Below are 21,732 nucleotides of genomic sequence, written 5' to 3'. Positions count from 1 at the left end.
TTTCTCTCATCAATGCACATAACCCCTAAAAATATGTCAACTATTACATCTGATAAACAATCAAAGACACAGCAATTTGATGGACTTTCATTTCTGTCCCACTTCTTTTTCTTACCTTGAATCAAAATCACTTTGTTAGCTACTTTAATACTATGTATAGACATAGTATAACTCCCATGAATTTTTGATGCACATATTAAGAAAATGAAACACAGACATAAGTTGATTTTTCCTAAAATGCTCTGCTACTAAGTCGCCATTTTAGTTCCTACTTTATGTCAAACTTTGTCATAAAAAATCATTTAATTACTGGAGTTGTTGTTTTTTATCATTTCACCAATACCAAAGTTGAGAATTAAGTTATGAAATTATTTGTTCAAGACCTAAGAATCAGAGCCAGGATTTGAATTCAAGAATGTCAGTACCCAAATCTCAGGCTCTTTCCATGAAACCCGCACCCAAACCTCCAGTCTCCTCACTCTGAGACCTTCCTTCCTAGCAGCCACCAAGAACCTCCATATTCCACTTGAGATAAGTTTGGGAATGAGGAGGCATTCTTAAGCAAAGCCATTTGTGATCAACTCTACCAAAGCATCTCTGTAGGTAGATATTTTTGGTATTGTAGCCTTTGCAAATTTATTTATTTAATACTTATGTACTGTGTGCTATGCATAAATGATTTACAGAGATAAGCTCACTTAATTCCATTCTCATAATAAACCTGTGAGGTAGAACTCTTTATCTCCATTTCACAGAATCTTGCCTAAGGTGATATACCTCCTAAGGGTGAGTGAAGGTCTCTCTCTCTCTCACAAGGAGGTTAGCTCTATCTCAATGCTCTTTCTCACCAGGCTTTGCAGCCTCTCATAGGAAGCCCAGCAGAAATTTCTTCTAGACTTTTCTTGAAGGTAAAATAACAAGCAAATCCTAGTGGGAGAGAAAAAATAGGGAGTCACTAGAAAGTTATTTTCTCAAGGAAGCATTCCCCAACTCATTCTTCTGCAATACCTGATCAGGGCTCCATCTCTGTGTTCCTTACCTGCCCTTCTGCTGGGCAGGCAGTGTAAGAGACAGCTTAACTCTTGGCTTCCGGAGATGGGTAAAGGTGCACCTCATCTCCACTCTTCCACTTACCAAGCTGAATAAACTTAGCGACATATCTAGACAGTTTGGGCCTCAGTTTCCTCATCTGCAAAAAGATCAGCAATGGTAATTGTAGTAAATATTGTGATAGAAATAATAAACTTTTGTGAAACTTTTGTGAAGTTCAAATTAAATAAGATAGAAAAGATTTTAATATGGTATTAAGTGTTCAATAAATACTAGCAATTTTATTATTGCTATCACACTACTTTGTAATTACCTATTTACTACCTATATTTCCCAATATAGATTTTCATGGTTTAAATGAAGTAAGATAGAAAAGTTCTTAATATGATATTAACTGCCTAGTAAATGCTAGCATTTTTTATTATTGCTATCACACTGCTTTCTAATTACTTTCCCATCTATATCTGCCAATATACTATAATCTCCTTATATCTCCAGTGTTTGACATATAGTAGACATTCATAAATAGTCATTAAATAAATGATGTCCTTGTTTCTCTTTCTGATTTCCTACTTTGAGAAGTACATCTCACCCTCTGAACTCCCAAGTCCTCTCATAATCATCCCAGTGAAAACATCCACGCAAAGATGTGTGTAGTAGTGTTGTATCATCAGTACTGACATAACATGCTCTCATCACATAGCACGCTCGGTGTCTGTGCATATGTGGACTCCAGGCTTTCTTTTCTTACAATTTTTCTATCACTGCTGATAAGCCCTGTACAATGTGCCTGTCGAGTACAGTCTAAAAATGGAGTGTGAATGGAGATAATTTGGTATATTATTTTGTGGAATATAAAAGATAATTCCTGCATTTCATCCCAGATGTCTACACAAAGTGCAGTTTTTCCCCCCACAATATGCTTGTCAATAAATGTAATTTTAGAAAGAAAATGCTATTTTTCTATGCATATATATTTAAATGTTTTTTCAAGGTTGTTTTCAAAAAGAAGTGATATTTCCCCAGGGAAAATTATGTGTGATACTAGCTTTAGAACTTTTTTTATAGTAAGTTGGGAACAGTTAAAATATTACTTTTAAACCAAGTCTCTAAAGTGGGAAAAGCAGACAGACCTAAAACAGACTTCTTTCTTCCAGTCACTACTCATCATGTCTTATTCCATTCAGTTGATTCATTGTCCTACCCTGGGGTTCACTTATTTGCCTGTCCTTACCTCTAAAGAGTGAAACAAAAAATCCTCCTAAACTTTGCTAGTATGCCAATTCACTTGTTCTCATTCTGGGTCTAAAACAAGAACTGAAAAACAAAAGGTTTGATAGAGCACAGATTATAGAATCCTCAATGACTTCACCTGTCAAAACCAGTAGACCCAGTCTCCATTTCAATTTGCCCACTATTTACTTTTTCTATCTTTATGTATCCTGGTGAATAATGTGTTTTTAAGAAACTGTATTCTTACTAAACAGCAGAGAGAGTGTTCCTTTATAACAATATTAATAGACTGATTTTCAAAGAGTACTTAAAAATGCATTGTTTTTCTCATATTGTCCTTCTTTACAAACCTTAAGGTTGATATGGTCTAATTTAATGATTCCCACCTTTTTGGATCTCTTGTATGGCCAATGAATATTTAATCACTGGATTATTTGATGTGCCTTTTGATAGGTGACTTGGCCAGGAGACTCTCATCTCTACTGGGACTAGTTCCAAAGGAAGTTTTGATGTCTATAAGACACTAAAACTCAAAGACAGTAATAAATTGTGACAATAATAAACCAGGGCATATGTACAATTTACAAATTTGTTGGCAGAAAGAGTTTGTAGAAGATTTTAAACTTTTAGTTCATGAATTTAGAGAAGAACACAAGCAGCACAAAGAAGTCTAGCAAAGGCAACTTGCACATGTTCTTAAGGAGAAATCTCTAAGTTTCTCCCTTATTCATATTACTTACATAAATATTTCTTACCACTACATAGACAGTAAATTTTTTTCTCCTGCTGCTAATCACTGAAAATAAAGCTAAGACTCTAAGCCCCTCCAGAAAAGTATTCCCCTATCCTAAGATTTTCGGTATCACTCTTTACCTACAAGTCAATACTAAATTCAGTCAACGTATGCAGCATACATACCATCCAAAGCTGCTCTAGTCAGGAAGGCAAACAATTCCTGAAAGAGTAGGAGTCAAAATACTGAGCCAAACTGGCAGCAGTCTGTTTAAACAACTGAAAATCTGCTGAAAAGTGATTAATTAAAAAGATTCCTTGATACCACTGGCTTAAAATCACTTGAGGACATCTATTCACGTTAATTTCTTCTTCAGAACATTCAATGGCTCCTACATGATTTCTTATTACATCTTAGATCAAATCTATACTTCATGACTTCCTCTCCATGTTTAGGTGGGATTTTCCCTAACGCTCCTTTGTCAGCCTTAATAACCTTCTTTCAGTTCCCAGACATATCAAGTGTTTTCCTTCGACACAATGTGTGGAATACGTGCTCTTTCCTCTGCACAGAGCACCCGCTACTCGTCCCCAAACACACACCTGCATCCTGCAGCCAGACTCTACCCACCTCTCATAGATTTCCCAACCGTTCCTTAGTGTTTCAGCTTAAATGTTCACCCTTTAGACAGTCCCTACTCACCAAGTAGATCCCCTCAATTCTTGATCACTCTATTCAAATTGTTTCCATTAGAGCACCTATCATGATTTATAATTATACATGTATTGCTTCATTTTGTTTACTTATTCATTGTCTGCCTGTGCTCCCAACTTAAATATTATTTCTTACTGTATCTCCAAAGCCAGTCATAGACATAGCATACAATAGACGCTTGGTGAGTGAATGTTAAAAGTACTACTAAATGAATAAATTTAAAGTAGGAATTAAAAAGGAGAAACCAGAGAATGACATAACAGTATAATTGGTAGTAACCATTTCCTAACCATTTAAAGATCTCACACTTGATATCACTGTTAGACACCAGTTACTCAGTCTTCTCATTAAAATCACATGGGGATTTTTTTTAAGTTCCAGATGCATAGGCTCCATCTCAAGCAATTAAATCTGCATCTGTGGAAGAAGTACTCCATGTTTTGATTGTTTTAAAGGTTCTTCTGGTAATTCTAACATGCAAATAACACTAGCCTATTCCAGTGGCTCTCAAATACGATCTTCATCAGAATCCTGAAAAGTTTGTTAAAACAGATTCCTGGATCTCACTCCCAGAATTTATAATGAGTCTGCATTGCTAATGATTCCCAGGTGACACTGACAATGCTGGACTGAGCCCCATACTTTGGGAACCACTAGCCGTACTTTCATGTTGGTTGTGTTGGACTTGGGGTAGAGAAGAAATGCTAGAAGGGCTATTTTATGGAGGAAAACAAAAAGACTTGAAATTAAAATAATAGGACGCTTTAAGCATAGTTTCCTAGTTAATCACTTCCATGCTGGTCACAATTGAATAGAGATGCCAGAAATCACAGAATGCTATTCAGCTGAGAGATGGAGGCAGAAAAAGAGCCAATATATTGGCAACACGTTCTACACTAATTGTGCTTAAAGAATCCTAAGAAGAAAAAGCCCAAGGCTTGCCAGTGAGGAAAGATGATGCCATGTGTCTCCAAATAGTCTGTAGCTTCTTCACCAAAGCACTCATAAATTCAATTCTGATAATAATGCTATCTTTGAATAGACTGATTTCTTTCTGTGATTGTAAGAAATATCTTTACATCTGCATGCAGTACTTAGCCTGTGGGTTTTTAGTTGGTTAACAGGCCCTTAGAGTGGCAATTAACTGTGCCATGGCTTTAAACTTTCCCTTAATGTTTAATATTTATGCTTCATCCTAAGTGTTCCAGCAGTCGGAGAGGGTCAGTTTCCTGGGTAAAGGCAGGGGATGCAATGCATCTTTAAATGTAACTGGGGTGATCTGAGCACTTAAGAGCTTCAGTACATCAGTTTGCAATCACATATCTCAGAATAATTTATACAATCAATTAAAGAACATTATCAAGGGATGATTTGACCACTGTTGTCATGCCAACCAGTGAAATAGCACTTTTGTGTTTCAAACCTGCACCTGGTGATGGATGTAGCTGATACTGGGGACTCAGATACAGTCACACATGTCCAGAGGTGTGGAGGGAACATGATTTAAAGCTTTTGTGTTGTGCCATTTTTGCTGGCAAAGGGTGTTGATGGCATGTTGTTCACTTTCTCATTAAAATTCTGTCATTTTCACAGTGTTCTGCATTCAGAGTTGAAACTGAAGTGAGAATGCACTTTACAGACTGGTAAAAATATGATAGCAAAATAGATGATGTTCATTTGCAAGCTGAATTAATTTTTTAAGATTGTGTCAGCATATTTATGAAAATTCTATTTATCAGATGCAACTTTATCAGCCTAAATGGACATATCTTAAATACTTTTACATAAATAATTAAAATTTTGGATGGCAAATGGCTTCTAGTGCATTGAGCTGAAACGTATCTGAAATGGGTCTCCGTAGAACACACCAGACACAGAAGTACACTTTCCAGCCTCCGTAGGTGGCCTGATTTCTTGATGCTAATGGCCATGATGAAATCAATAAACCTTAAAGACTTTGCAAGACAGACAGGTTTTTTTTTTCACTCATTGAATGCCAGAAGCCAAGGGAGGTCCAAGGTCATTCTTTTTGAAAAATTGAATTTATTGGGGTGACATTGGTTAATAAAATTATATATGTTCCAGGTGTACAGTTCCATAACACATCATCTGTGTATTGTATTGTGTGTTCACCACCCCAAGTCAGGTCCCCTGCCATTACCCTTCATTCCCCATATGCCCTCTTCCACCTCCTTCCACCCCCTTTCCCTCTGGTAATCACCACTCCGTTGCCTGTGCCTACGACATGTTTTGTTGTTGTTGTTTGTTGTTGGGTTTTCTTTCTGGGGCTTAATTGCATCACCTTTTTCACCCAGCCCCACGTTTCCTTTCCCCTCTGACAGCTGCCAGTCTGTTCTCTGAATCTGTTTCTGTTTTGTTTATTTTATTCATTAGATTCCACATATGAATGAAATCGTGTGGTACTTGAAGTACAGACCCTATATGTAAACAACAGAGATAACATTAGAGCTCATATCTATGGGACTGGCAGGCCGGTTCTCTCTCAAGCATGCCAAAATTCTTTGCTCTATTAAATCAGGCCATTCAGAAACCAGTTGATTACATGCTAACATGTGTGCTGGGTGCATTGCCCTCAATATTTTCAATAATGTGGTGGTTATAAACTTAGACTGTAGAGCCAGACTGTTTGAATTTTAACTCTCCCCCTTGCTAGCTATGTGTCACTGTTATCTGATCCCTTTGTGCCTCCATTTCCTCATCCGTAAAATGATGACAACGGTGTCCACATTGTAATATTGTTGGGAGGACTGAGTTACAATGTGCGAAGCACTTAGAATAGTGCCCAAAGTGATTATCTTCATTCTCATTACTATTACAATGATCATTATTAAGGCTATTTTATCTTTGAAGTCTCTGAGCCTTTCTATAAATAGTTGTCAGGATAATCACTGATTTTTGTTTTCCATTCACGAGTTGATGCAACCTGTAAAGTAAATTGCAAAGTTCAACCAATGATTTACTGAAGTGAATGATGACAGGCAAAGTTACATGGAAATAAAACAAAATAGAAATGAAATGAAATAAAAAGTGGTAGATGTAGACCCAGGGGGCAGACAATGTGAGAGTGTCATTTAATGCTCTATAGCAAAATTCTGTTTCCTTTCACCAACAGCTCTTTTTGGGGGGTGTAACAAGTACCAAACTAGGATAATAAAAGGGGAGTTTTTTGTAGAGACATAAAAAAGAAGCAAAGACACTTTAAAGGAAAATAATCCTCAAAGTTGGGCTCAGAGACCAGGTTAGCAATAAAAAAGATGACCTTATAGAGGCTGTCATTTGAGACCGGATCCTAAAAGCTTACTCTCCTTTATCCTGACACTTCTCTCTGATTGAGAGAAAAAACAGATAAAATTTTTTAAAAATGGCTTTAGGTTAAGAAGAAAAAAGAAATGAAACCATACAGGTCTGGGTCAAAGGAGGCAGCAAATTGTGAGGGACACCACACACAGGAGAAACTCCCTGAGCTAATGTGACTAGGACGTATGTGAACTTATACGTGACTCAGGAGAAAAGTAAAATGTTTTTAACTCGTTGTCTGAATTATTGGTATGTGCTTGCTCTTCTAATAAGATTTTTATTCTCTATTAGGGACTATGTCTTCCTTCTCCTTCTTTTAACATTAAATGCATACAAAGGGGGACCATTTAAATAACAAAGACACATTATTGTGTCTCAGTTACTGTGAGACACAATAATGATGAATTCAAGAGTAAACACTGGGTGTTCACCAAACTTTGACTTCAGCAGCCTCAGCCCTTAGAATCAAAAGCTGGTGTGCAAATCTGAAAAGTAATCTACTCTCTGTTGTCAATCAGAAAGACCCAGTTCATAGGCTGGTTTGAAATGCATTAGAACCATCTTTCAAAGTATGTTAATACTATGGTAATTTTGAATATCACTAAATAATTCTCTAAAGTCGGACACAACCAGTCGTTTGTGGATAGATAGATGCGCCCCACCTGCAAGTGGACAAGTTTCTAAATAAGGCCCATAACCTGCAACTAGTTAAGCAAGGGTGCCCGGCCTGGGCCCGCGGGCTGCATGTCGCTCCAGATGGCTATGAATGGGGCCCAACACAAAATCATAAATTTACTTCAAGCATTATGAGGTTGTTTTGTGATTACATGTCACGATGTATTTAATGGGTGGCCCAAGACAATTCTCCTTCCAGTGCGGCCCAGAGACGTCAAAATGTTGGGCACCTCGATAGCATTAGGTCTTCCCAAGCTGCCTGTGCTACCGGCTCGGAGTCCCTGAACCACAGGTGGCTGGCTACCTCCACCAGGCCACGGCACCCCTGCCAGGCGCAGATCCCCGCCAAGCCATGGCCACTGCTGCTGAGTGTGGCACTGCTGGGCACCCAAGCCTGTGCGGAGCCACCTGTTGCTCAGACCGACACACGCTGAAGCTCACCCAGGACCTGGGGAAAACACCTACCGCCTACCGCCTACCGCCTACCGCCTGAATGGGCAGACTAAGACTCTCCTGCTGCAGACGGAGCTGCGGGCCTGTGTCACTGCTGGCCCAACGGCACTGAGGACCCTTATCAAGAAGGACCCAGCCAAGAAAGACAAACAAAGTAAAACGAAGCCAAAAAAGCAGAAAGCTCTATCAAGATGAATATGCAAGTAGATGCCATTCATTTGTATGGGTGATTATACCGCCTGAAGATTTAACTTGCAGCATTTGTGCTCCACTCTTCTTCCTTATAGTCACCTTTCCTAAAGTGTGATTAAAAAATGGGAGAATCTCACGTACACACGTGCACACTGTATGAAAAAGTGCTACGTGATAAAACATACAGTATTCTCTGCTTTCAGGAACTTCTGATCCAGTTGAAGAGAGAATACTAAATATATGAAAAGTTAGGTAGGAATAAAAGACACAGAAATTAAAAGTACAACAAGCTGGTTTATATTTATTTGCCAAGTAATTGGTATGGAAGATGTACAGAATAAGGTTACTTAATATTTATCTAGAAACAGGAGATTTTTTCCATTGAACTTTCCGCTTACTTCATTTCCCTTTTCTCTTGAACTCCAATTTTGAGAGGTTTATTTATTTCCCATTTTATTTGAGATATCAAGATTTATTTTTGCCCTTGATATAAATTTTAAAATATTAATATATAATTATTATACAAGTTCTTCAGTATCTAGGAAATAATATAAGGTTTCTATGTTTACAATGTTTGGAAAGAGAGTTTGCTTTCTAGATAATGGTTTCGGTTCTTTCTGTGATAATTGTCAAATACGTTTTATGTGAAAAGAGAAAGTTGACTCATTCACTTAGCAAGCAAGCATTTATTAAAAACCTACTACATGCCAGGTACCAGCATTGTACAAAATTATTTCTGTCCTTGAAGAAAGATTGTTTTTTAAATGAAAGAAAAAATGATGAGAGCTAATCTGTTAACTATCCCCCATGGCCATTAAACAGTGCAAAAAATTTGAAAGTTTAAAAGTTTCTAAAAGTCTCCCAACTTGGACTCATCTCTATATTGGTCAATCTATGTATTAAAGGGGCAGGAGGCAATTTTTCTTTATGCCGTTGTTTGTTTAGTGATATCACCCAGACATCCTGGAAAGAGATCAAAGGTTTGCAACACCCTGGAAATTGTACATAGGACCCTTTGTGTATATTTTTGCACTCCATTCTCTCCACCCTCCCTTCTGCCCTCTTGCATTCTATCCTTGCCTAGACCCCTTAAACTCACTTCTCATCTTCTGCAAACAGACAAAGGAAAGGGAGTAGTAAAGACACAGGGAGAAAGATGCAGGGGTTCATAAAGCTTGTATGTGAAAAGGATGATGAATACATTGTCCCAAAGAACTGAATATTTTTGAGAGAAATCTTTTAACTTGCATTAATCGCCAGCCACTGTTGAAGACACTGAGGACATATCCCTGCCTAAAAGACAAGTTAGAGAGTATGTATGGGAAGCTGGCCCAACACCTGAAAACTTTAGGCCAATGGATTTCAAAATCACTGGTTAAAGGAAATGAAATACATGTGGAAAGACAGAGAGAGAGATAATGTGAGTTTAGTTCAAAGTTATTTTACAACATACAGATGACCTGACTTAAAAAGATCTGAAACACAAAGTAGTGATAAATTTACTCATAAGACAAAAATATGCCAAAACATTGCATAGATTATCCTCATGTAGAGCAAAGGCCTTTATCTCCCCATCTCTTGGATTTCTTTCCTTCAAATTTTAAGTACAGATACTTTGAAAAGAAAGATTGTGTGTGCTGATTTCATGATCAACCTATTGAACTTCTGTTTGGTTTTTCCAGTCAGATTTTCAATACCACCAGGGAAAGAAAGATTAATTCATTTTAAACCCCACAATGCCAGCTGCATTTACAGGGCACCAAAAAAGTTATTTTTGTTGCAAAAATGATATTAAACATTATAAATAAAATTATGGTATGTTAAATTTTAATATTTTTAAATGCATTTTGTATTTTAAATGCTATTGTAAAATTAGAGTTCCTTAGCCATGAGTCATTGAACTAATGAGCAATAGTAAAAAAAATTAAATACAATTTTTTTCAATTTAAAAACTCTGTCTCCTCAATTTTTTTTTATCTCTCCAATAAGCCTCCTAATCTTTACAAGTAAATTGAATGGGCAAGATGAGGAAAAGGAACAAACATATTGACTATGTATTTATTTATATTTAATCTTTATTGTATTTTTCCATTGCCATTTAGTCCCCTTATACTCCCCTCCCCACATCAGTCACCACACTGTTGTCCATGTCCACGAGTCCTTTTTCCTTTTTGCCTAATTCCTCCACCCCCTACCCTCTCCCACGGCTGTCAGCCTGCTCTCTATCTATGAGCTGGTCCCCATTTCCCTTGTTAGTTCAGTCTGTTCATTCAATTCCACATATGAGTAAAATCATATGGTATTGGTCTTTCTCTGACTGGCTTATTTCACTTAGTGTAATATTCTCCAGGTCCATCCATACTGTTATAAAGACGGTATAAGTATCTTTTTTATGGCCAAGTAGTATTCTATTGTATAAATGTTCCATAGTTGTTTTATCCACTCATCTACTAATGGACACTTGGTCTGCTTCTATATGTTGGTGATTGAAAATAACACTGCATTGAATAGAGGAGCGCTATGTTCTTTTGAATTAGTGATTTGGTTTCCTTCAGATATATTCCCAGAAGTAAGATCTTTGGGTCAAAAGGCAGATCCATTTTTAACTTGTGGAGCTATCTGCATACTGCCTCCCACGGTGGCTGCACCAGTCTGCATTCCCACCAACAGTGCAAAAGTTCTCCCCTTTCTCCACATCCTCACCAGCACTTGTTTGTTGATTTATTAATGATAGCCTTTCTGACAGGTGTGTGATGATATCTCATGGTGGTTTTAATTTGCATTTCTCTGACAATTAGTGATATTGAGCATCTTTTCATGGGTAAATTGGCCATTCATATGTTTTCTTTGGATAAGTGTCTATTCAGGTCCTTTGCCCATTTTTTATTGGGTTGTATGTTTTTTTATGTGTGTATGTTGAGTTTTAAGTTCTTTATAAATTTTGGATATTAACCCCTACCAGGTGTATTGGCAAATATGTTCTCCAATTCTGTGGGTTGTCTTTTTATTTTTTATTGTTTATTCTGTTACAGTAGTTTTAATTTCCCCCTTTTGCACCCCTTCACCCATTCCACCCCTCTTGCCTACAGTCAATCCCCTCTCCATTGTCCACATCCAAGAGTCATCCATACCTGTTTTTTGACTAATCCCTTCTTATTCCTTCTATCAATCACCCTTTCTAACCTCTCTTTCTATACCTATCGGTCTATTCCATATTTTCATGTCTCTGATTCTATTTTTCATATTAGTTTATTTTGTTCATTAGATTCCAGTTATAAGTGAGGTCATGTGCTATTTGTGCATGTGGAAAATTTCTCAAATTTTAACGAAGACATCTATCTGGTCAGGGTGCCTCCTCACCAGTTGTACTTCACCTACAGCCATCCAGCAGGAAGCCTGTGAGATCTGGTCAGACATGCCTGCTGTGTGTGCACATGGATGTCCCACATGCACCTCAGATTAACCACATTTTAAACAGAATTCATCATCCCTGCCTCAATTTTGTACTTTCTCCTCCTGGATATATCTTTACAACACTTCCTCTCGTCTTGGCCGACTTCCTCCCACAGGCAATCAATTTTGTGAATTTCACTTCTTTACTATTTTCTCTCTATTCCTTTCTCCCCATCTTCATGGAGTCTCTCTTAATTCAGGCACTAATTATCTCTCACTCAGGTTTTTCATGTAAGTTTTTACATAACCAAATTTTCCTCTAGTTTTTTTCCCCACCTCACCTCACCCCACAATCAGACATCCATAAAGCCACCCAAAGAGTTTTTCTGAAAGGCAAACATCACGTTATCATCTCCATTGTCTTTTAAATAAAATCCCAAGCCTCCTCTGCCTGCAAAGCCCTCCATCTGACCTCTCCAGATCCATCTCACTTACAGTGAGATGCACAGCCATGCCCAAAGCCTGACTGTGCTCCAAATGAACCAGGAATTTTCACTTTCATACTTCTGTTCACACGACACCCTCAACCTAGACTGACCTGCTCCTCTTTATGTGGTAATATCTACTCATTTTTTTACAGACCCAACTCTGTCAGCTACTCTTCAAAGTCTTCACTTATTGTCCCTGGAGTGTCAAAAACACCAAATTTCAGTCTCTAATATACTTCTACTTTTTTGCTTTATTTCAGTTTTTTATTAACTTATTTTTCTCAACTACTGTGCTATGAACTTCTTGAAGTCAAAAATTTTGGACAGTGCCTGAACTATTCTAAATATTAATAAAAATCTGTTGAAAACCTGAAGGAATGAAAAAATTAGATATGTCCTATATTTACACACACAAACATTCATGCATATGTACATACATATATTGATATAGCTGCATGGTATGTACTCATGTCTCTCCTCATGGCACAAAAATACCTCCTTTTACAGAGTTTTGAGAGGGAAAAAGAGTTAGAATATTGGGGGAAAATGAGCTTGGTAAAGTGTATGAGTGACCAGCCACAGGAAACTGCCTATTTTAGAAAACTGTCTAAAAAGCTTAGTTTACAAGGGTGGGCAAAGTAGGTTAAATTACCAGCCATCAATACCTAAAAGATAAGCCATAACTAAGACTATAAAAATAATAACAATAATAATATGACAAATAATACAAATAAATAATACAATGATTAATAAATGAAGACTAACACAAGAATAAACTCAGTTTAGTGCAGTCACAACTATAAATACACTTTTGTCCAACCCTGTGTATTGTTATCAACATGAACCAAAAACACAAATGCCCACAGACTAACTGAACAGCAAAAGTAGTCGGGATACTGCCTGAGAAACACGGGAGGGCAGTAAGACCTTCTTAAAGATGATGGAAGACAATTTAAGACTCGATGACTTTTGATGGGACAGAAACCCTTCTGGTCACTAAAAAAAACATTGCATACTACTAGTGGGCGTGAAATGGTTTTTGTTACCTTTCATTATGAAAAATAGTGAAAGTGTTCTTCTTCCAACTGGAACAATGTCTCCAGAATAATAGTCAATTTCAGGGAGTCAAGTCTTACTCAGAGAAAGTGGAAGAGAGCGACTATGCCATGTTAGGGAAAAGCCTGCAGAATGTACTTGCCCTTTTCTGCCTCTGGTTTCTCCGACTTGCCAGTTCTAAGATATAAAGTTTTTCTTGAAGGCTTATTAAAAGAAGATGCATGAGGATTTTAGTCATTGAATAGCTCTTACGAAACAATATCACAATGAACTAAGTGAAAATTAGAGCCACATGCCTAAGATTTCCCTGAAAAAAAATACACATATCCTTTAAAATAAAGAAGACAAGTGCCAGGAAAAAAATATGTCTTTAATTTGTTTGAGTCGAAAATATTTGCAACATATTTTTTGACGTTTGCCCATGATTTTCCAAAAACCATTGGATTTCTTATAACCCCTATCAAGAAGTCTTTCTTTTGTAGGGAGCAACTGGCTCATCTACAAACACAAAATCCTACCTCAATTGCTTTTGACAATTACTGTCTTTTTCACAATTCTAAGTTTCATAGTTGTGGGCCAAAAAGAAAATACGCATGATCGTGGCTTTGGAGAAAAAAAAGGAAAAACACTTCACTTTCCTATCTTTTTGTTTTTAAGAAAGAAAATATTAATGATCCCAAGGAATTTGGCTTGAATGTTGAAGCTCTATGTAGAAAAAAATGGTGACCGTCTTTGTGATTTAGATAATACAAGGTTAGCAACAGACCCAATTGCTGCCTGCTGTAAGAAAACTCCACAATGGCCACAGTTAAGTTTCCCATCATTTCCTATATGATTTAAAATTCATATGAGGAGAACTACTAATATGTGGAGTAACAATTCAGAAAATATTTTCTCTAGCGAAATTGTTCGTATGACAACAGTTAATGTGTACTCGTCTTCCCCATTAGTTATCAGAGCAAATTAGTTTACCAAACCTGTTGCCTGACCCTTGGGTCCTGAAACATATAGAATCTTTAAGTTGCAAATCTACACGGTTCCACCATGCCAGAAAATGCAGGACTCTAGGCATGGGCTATGTTAAGTTGTAACCTTAAATGTGTGTGTATGCATGTTTGTGTGTGTGAGACAGAGAGAGAGAGAATGCATATGTGAGTATAGGTGAGTATTTGTAAGGGGAAAGAGAGAGAAATTACTTACATGGGCAAGGAGTAACTTGAGACAGCTGTGACGCCATGACGAGTCTTGTGCTAAACCTGGGTAGTCAGAACTCAGATTCCATTTCTAGCTAATTATGAAGTCCTGTGAATGTGCTAAATGTATCATTCACAATCATTGACCCACCCACATTTTCTTCAAAGGCACACTGCCCCTGACCAAAGATCCAGGTAGCTAAGCAGCAATAGCAAATTTTGTAAAGTTCCTCTCCCTCTCCATTCAACTGGTTGGACCAGAAGTGGGCACCCTATTCAAAGATAACCAGTCACTGGGAAATCCAGCGACCTGTGAGCCTGGCTGAAAGAAATACGATGAGCTACTCAGATGAGCTGATTCTAAAAAGAAGGAAAGAAAATGGTCTTAAGAACTAAGAGCCCATTCCAAATTTTCCTTGAGGTACCTATTAAGATACTGCATAAAAGAAAATACGCCTGTTTTATATTAGAACTTGACACAGAAGATTGCTAGTCTTCTGCCTCATTGTGTGTGAATATGTGAGTAAAGAGTAGAGAAAATCAGGATTGTTTTAATGCAAGAACTAAAACAGCTACATCACCAACCACTTTTGGTAATTTTAAGCATTAATATGCGTAAGTCACTTTATAGATCAATTCGCTTTTACAACGACCTTACTAATCTTATTCTAAAATAAGACAATTAAAAAATGCTTGAAAATCCCAAAGCTGAAATGTGCCGATCCTGGACTACTAAACATGGTCTAGTTCCAAATTCCTTGCTCTTTTGCCTTATCTGTAATTTATTTCTTTTACTTTACTTCTTTTAAAAACAACAAAACCCACTTTTTCAAGACTTGTTGACACCAGCGGCTGGTGGCAGAGGTCGCCATACACACTCAATTTATTCACTCAAGCAAGCCCCGCTGACCTGACTCCCAGGGCTCAGGAATGAGTTTTCTTTGCCCTTGTGTCTCTGGCAAAACCTGACTGTATTTCCAATAACCAATCCCTGAGCTACTCGTGAAGTGTCTACCCTGTTACTAGTAATGACAATTACCTGCCCAATCAGAGACTGACTCAACACTGGACCGATGCTCCATACATGACAGCCCAAAGGTAACTATTAGACTAACTGAATTTTGGGTATCAGCATGTCTTTTGATTTTGAGCTTTTAAAATTAAGCTCTGTAAAGATTTGGATCAGGAAAACATATCTTTATATTGGCGCACTTTATAGTTTGTAGCAATCATTCCCAACTGTACTGTGCATTGAAATAACCTGGAAATCTTTTTAAAATATTGATGCCTGGTTCCCACCCCCAGAATTGTGATTTCATTGTCACCTGAAAATTGAGAGTTTTAAAAGCTTCCCAGGTAATGCTAACTTGTAGCAATTTGTGAACCAGGGGTTTAGTTTGTCTTCAATAACTGAGAGATGTGAGAGATGTGAGTGCAAGCAAATACTATTCCATATTATATTTGAATTATTCAAACAAAATACACAGCCTCCATAGGCAAGCATTCTGCACTTGCTAGATTTATAAACCCTGGGAAGGTTTCTTATTTGTAAAATGGGAATAATAATAGTATCTACCTGTTGAGAATATTAGGAAGTTTAAATAAAATCTGGCTTTAAGAGCACTTTAAACAGTAATCACTGTACAAAATGCTACCTATTACTATTATTGTATAACTCAATTACATCACAAATCATATTGTGTCATATTCACTTACAATCTGTTACTTATTTACTACCTGTTTTACTCATTAGCTTTACAAACTCCAGACAGACAAAACTATGGCTTTCATCTTTTTATTCCCAGTGTCTAGTGTAGGTTGAACCCACTGAAAACAACCAACTGGGATGTTATGAGTGGATAAATGTACAGGTGAACCTAAACAAGCAAGGTGGTGGGGGTGAAAAGGACAGTGGAAATGAAATCCAAAGGCCAGGGTTTGAATTACATATTTGTCTTGTATTAGCTGTATGGGCATGGAAAAGTTGCTAGCTATTGAGGGCTCGATTTGGCCATCTGTAGCCATTCTCCAAAGGCTGGTCACTCACTGTCTGCCCCGGTCTGTGCTAGGCATGGGGGGGTGTGAAGATAATAAAGACACTAGTTCCTCTCTCAAGCTGCTCCCAGCTCACAGAAAAGAAAGGTTATGTTCCTTCTTTATTTCTCTCCTGAGCTAAGGGTTGGCCCCACAGTCATTAAATATAAAACTGTAAGAAGATAATAGCATTTTATTGAAATAGTTCCTATTGTCATATCCTTACTATCCATGTCTTTTTTCCCATTAAATAATAGTATAAGGTACTAGAAATGGCACAGTCTAAAGCATAGTAAGATGTAAATAATTGCTAAATTAAACCTGTAAATACATAATAGATTTCAGAGCATCTATGATATTCATTTCATTTAAAAAATCATTTTTAACAATATCTTGTGAAGAATATGACAGGAATAAGACAATAAACCCACGAGGCACCACTGCCTTCCTTCTCCTGGCAGGTACCACACAGGGTGGGTTCGAAGACCCCGTGGAGCCATATGGAAGCTGGCAGCCTGGCAGACGCCATTATTATTTTTACCCAGATAGGACTTACGCTGAAAAATGGTTCATAAACCAATAATCAGAGAATGACATGTTATCACCTCAGAAAATAGATATTTGCTTTGGTCAGTCCATATACTCCTATTCATGAGATTTTTGTTTGTTTGTTTCAAGGGGGAAAAAAGCAACATCAATTTATTTAAAAAGTTAACATTTTAAAAATGGTACTGGGTACCTCACCGAATAACAAGAAGGCTGGGGGATAATATAACCTTTCCCCTAGTGCTATGTGGATCTCGTGTTACATCATTTCCGTTTTAGCCTAGATTCTCCTGAAAACATAGCCTGAAATGAAAGCTATGAACAGGTGAAATATTAGGGAAGAGATTTCAAGAAATGTTATTGAGTTAGCCACCACTACAGGCAACTTCTGAGGAAACTTATAAAATGCTGTCAGATATGTCTTCCCAGGATATACAAGGGGAATTCATCATCTTCCATCCTCCTTTGGTTAAGAGTAGCCCCGGGGTTGTTCACTTCCCTTTCACATTGTACTTATGAGAATATCCCAGGCAGGGAAGCTGTAGGTCAAGAAGCAATTGGCATACGCTGCAGCCCTGAGGGAAGACAGCGTCAGACTGCACTTGGTGAGGAAGGCGGAGCCCAGGAAACTGTTGCCGAGGCAGGGGCCAGAGGAAGAAGTCAGGCTGAGTGGATACAAAAGTGGTCAGCCTACTAAGCATCCATTGCGTGACACACAGTAAGTACTGAGGAAATGGCCATCAAGCAAGGAGACTGCTACTGAGCCTGCCGAGAGAAAAAAACAAGACTCCCTAGGTGATTCTATCATGGTTAAGGGAAAGGGGAATATTTTCAGTGGCACTGGAGAATGAGCTGAACACTCTGGTGCATCATTCTTTATCACCAAATGCCATCTCCTTCCAACAGCACCTCAATTTACATGGGTGCTAATTACTAAAAATTTAGCCCTATAACAATGTCATCAAATAAACAATCTTCAGCTCTGAATGAATAAAATGATTTGCCTTTTTTTCCAAAATCACTTATATCCAAATTAAGCATTTTACCATGCATTGGAAGACTTACACGGGCAAGGGAAAATCATAACATCAGGTATACTGTGCATAATTCATATAGCTCTTGAAATGAAGGGTGCTTGCTGAAGGAGAAGGTTTAACAGGGCAGGGTAATCTCTGGAGCGTCTTTTAAGAGTTTGCTGGCCAGAGAAAGTCCCCTGCAACTTTGTATTTTGAAGTAGCAAGACATGAACTGAATTCATGATGAAAACATATGCTCTTCTTGTGAAACCATACTTGAGTACATCTGGAAACCAAAATCTAGACAGGAGGAAGACCAGGTGTTTTTTCTTAACAGAGATCATTAAGAAATGTCCTCAAACGGGCTAGACGAGAAAACAGGGAAGTGGGAGATTTTGATAAATTTTAGTGGTCTTTCCTCTGGACAGTTTAAAACAGGTCAGATCACAGAGCTTTCTGGCTCCCTTCACCTCTGCCCGCTTGTTGTGTTTGACTAAATGAAGCACAGTTTCTGTCCTGGGAGTTCAGATTTTTATAGAATGTGTTTTGCAATCAGAGAAAACAGAAATAACCATCCCAATATTTAACATGCATGATTTATTTTGCCATGAAAAAATCTGAGTTAGAGAAAGCGGTTATAAAATCCAAATGGTTTCAGAAAATTTGGATTCGGGTGCCTAACTTTGGCAAATGAGAGAAACTACCTGGTTTTGGTAAAGTCATTTGGTCAGGACACAAATGTTTATTTCAACTCTGATGAGGATATCAAAGACACTGTATTAACTACGGACAATTCACCTACAGCAATTTCAAACTACTTTTCTCAGGGATTAAATTGGTTTAATGAAACAATTAAGTTATATTTCTGCATTGCAAAGGCTGCCTCCTCATAAAGGAAAAATATGAGGTTCTGCTAAGAATAAAACCATCCACTGCTCTATATGTCTTCTTCAAATGGATCATTTATACACTTATTTCACCGAATTTTAGCATTGCACTCCAGCATTTGGTCCCACATAAAATATGAATAAAGTAATAAACCTTAAAGTGGTATACACCACTACATAACGATAACCATTTAGCATACTTGTTGTTGTTCTTCTTCCTAGCTCCCTGCGCTAACGTGGGTGGCAGTCCCCGGTGGCATGCCATGCACAGCCCAGCTGGCCTTCCACAGCAGTCTTCGAATACAAGAGGGAGTTAGAGAGGTAGGGAGAGGCTAGATCAAAGAAGGAGAGAACAACCAAGAGCCAGACCTCATAAAACTTAGTGCCTCAAAGATTTTTTTTCTAGCTATAGTAAAAAAAAAACACTAATATTTTAAGTGAAAGAATGACATAACTGGATTAATCTTTTTTTTTAAAGATTACTCTGTTTGCTGTGGGAGAACGGATTTTAGGGAGCAAAGATTGGAAGCAGGGAGTAGCTAAAGTGAGCATAATGACAGACAACATTGAAATCTGTGTTGACTTCAACACTGCTTAAAAGGAGTGCATTTGTCTGGAATTAGTGAATTAAATTACTAATGCATTTATTTCTGTTGTTCTTCTATCTGTATATACAGGGAATATGTGCGGTTGCCAATATTATAAATACAGCTGTTGAGTGGCTTTAGGAAAAAGAGCTTTATTCGCCTCATGTTTTAAAAAGTCCAGACATACCTGCTGGTTGCATGATGTGTGCTGTACTTCCGTTCTCTTGATCAAATTCAAGGAGAGAGGGAAAAGAGAAGAAATACTTTCTCCTAACTAGGATTTGACATTTAAATGCAGAAAGGTCAAGAAAGTATTTCTACCAAAAGATCATTCGCCAGAGTTGCTGCATGGCCAATCCTAATGACTAGGAAAGCTGAGAGACTGAGTATTTTTATTCAGGTCCTTCACCATCCTGAACAGAACCAGAATCCTCTTAGTAGAAGAAAAGAGTGGAAGAGTGGCTAGCAAGGTCTGCCACTCTGCTAGTGATGCTCTCTATCCTCTATGGTATATGCTTGTTATGGAACAAGGGTCTATTGGCCATTAACATAGAAGCCAATACTATGGCACTGGCTTTGAGAGAAGAAAAGGCTTCTATTTGCAAGATGAGTGGAAAGAACACAGAGGCAAGGCTCAGATCTGTCTCCTGTTCCAGAGTTCAGGACAGAGTTCCCAAGTATCAACTGTGAGTGGTGTTTCACAAATGTATCTGATAAGTGGTTTGTACAGTTTTTAAACTTTGGTTCTATATATTGTTAGAAATAGGATAGGACCAGCTTGAGCTGATTATTCAGTTATAAATTCCCCTTTTTTTGTTATTCATTCATCAGTCTTGGGGCATAAGGGTGAAGATTGCTCTAGTTATGCCCTGCCGATAAGAAGACAAAGTCAGTCAGGAAGAATGCAAGAGCACAGGAAAGTAGAATATTAGAACTATCCAAGCAACTATCACAACCAGGAAAGTAAACACATGATTAAAACCAAAACAGTAACAACTATAATAAGAATTTAGATTTATACAGGTCTGAACTTTTGGGTGGAAGCAGCCTACTTTCAAGATGTCCACATCTTCTTTTCCTCAGCTGCCCTGTTTCTCCTGAAAAGTAATTTAGAATCAGTAAAGGGTTCACAAGTGTAATTAGGTGCTGAAAAGTCAGTAGTGGGTTTCCAGGCCCCTCCGGTGTTAGAATAGTCTGGTTCTCTTCCTTACTGTCTGTGAAGAGCACGCACTGTTTGAGAACTGTAAAGGGGTTGGGGACTGTGGGGTGGGTCCTGGCTAGAATTAGGGTTTTTTTTTTTCCTTGCAAGTGGTGTAACCAAGGTTTAACTTTTTTTAGTTTAACTATGGAATGCGCAACCAGAAGGATTTCATAGGGTCCATTCTGTTTAGGTTGTAGATGATCTTCAACTGTGTTGATTTTTTCAAGTCTTGATGAGGACCTAATCGTCTGGGCTCACAGGAAGCAGGGGAACATCTGCAGAAAACATTAACTGTCTAGAAGCATACTTATATATGGCAGATAAGTAACACCTAGAGATTGTACACATTTTATGGTATATAATTTTTTTACAATATTATCATTTTCAAGATTACAAAAATAGTCTTTGTTTAAATTATATTTTATTGCTTATGCTATTACAGTTGTTTCAGTTATCCCCTCTTGTTCCCCTCTACCCAGTCACCCTGCACTCCCTCAGGCAATGCCCATACCATTGTCCATGCCCGTGGGTCGTGCATATATATTCTTTGGCTATACTCTTTCCTATGCTGTACTTTACTTCTCCATGGCTATTCTGTAACTACCAATTTTTACTTCTAATCCCTTCACCTTTTCCACCCATCCCCCTGAACTCCCTCCCATCTATCAACCATCAAAATATTCTCTGCATCTATGATTCTGTTTCTGTTCTGCTTGTTCTTTTATTTTGTTTTTTAGATTCAATTGTTGATAGATATGTATTTATTGCCATTTTATTGTTGATATTTTTGAATTTCTTCTTCTTCAGAAAGACCCTTTAACATTTCATAGAATACTGCTTTGGTGGTGTTAAATCCCTTTAGCTTTTTCTTGTCTGGGAAGCTCTTTATCTGTTCTTCAATTCTAACCGATAGTCTGAAGTGTAAAGTAGACTTGGTTGTTTGTCCTTGCTTTTCATCACACT

The sequence above is a fragment of the Artibeus jamaicensis genome, unplaced genomic scaffold, assembly GCF_021234435.1.
Source record: "Artibeus jamaicensis isolate MK-2021 breed Jamaican fruit bat unplaced genomic scaffold, CSHL_Jam_final scaffold_916, whole genome shotgun sequence".
NCBI classification, from domain to species: Eukaryota; Metazoa; Chordata; class Mammalia; order Chiroptera; family Phyllostomidae; genus Artibeus; species Artibeus jamaicensis.
Note: the sequence above shows the minus strand (reverse complement) of the source record.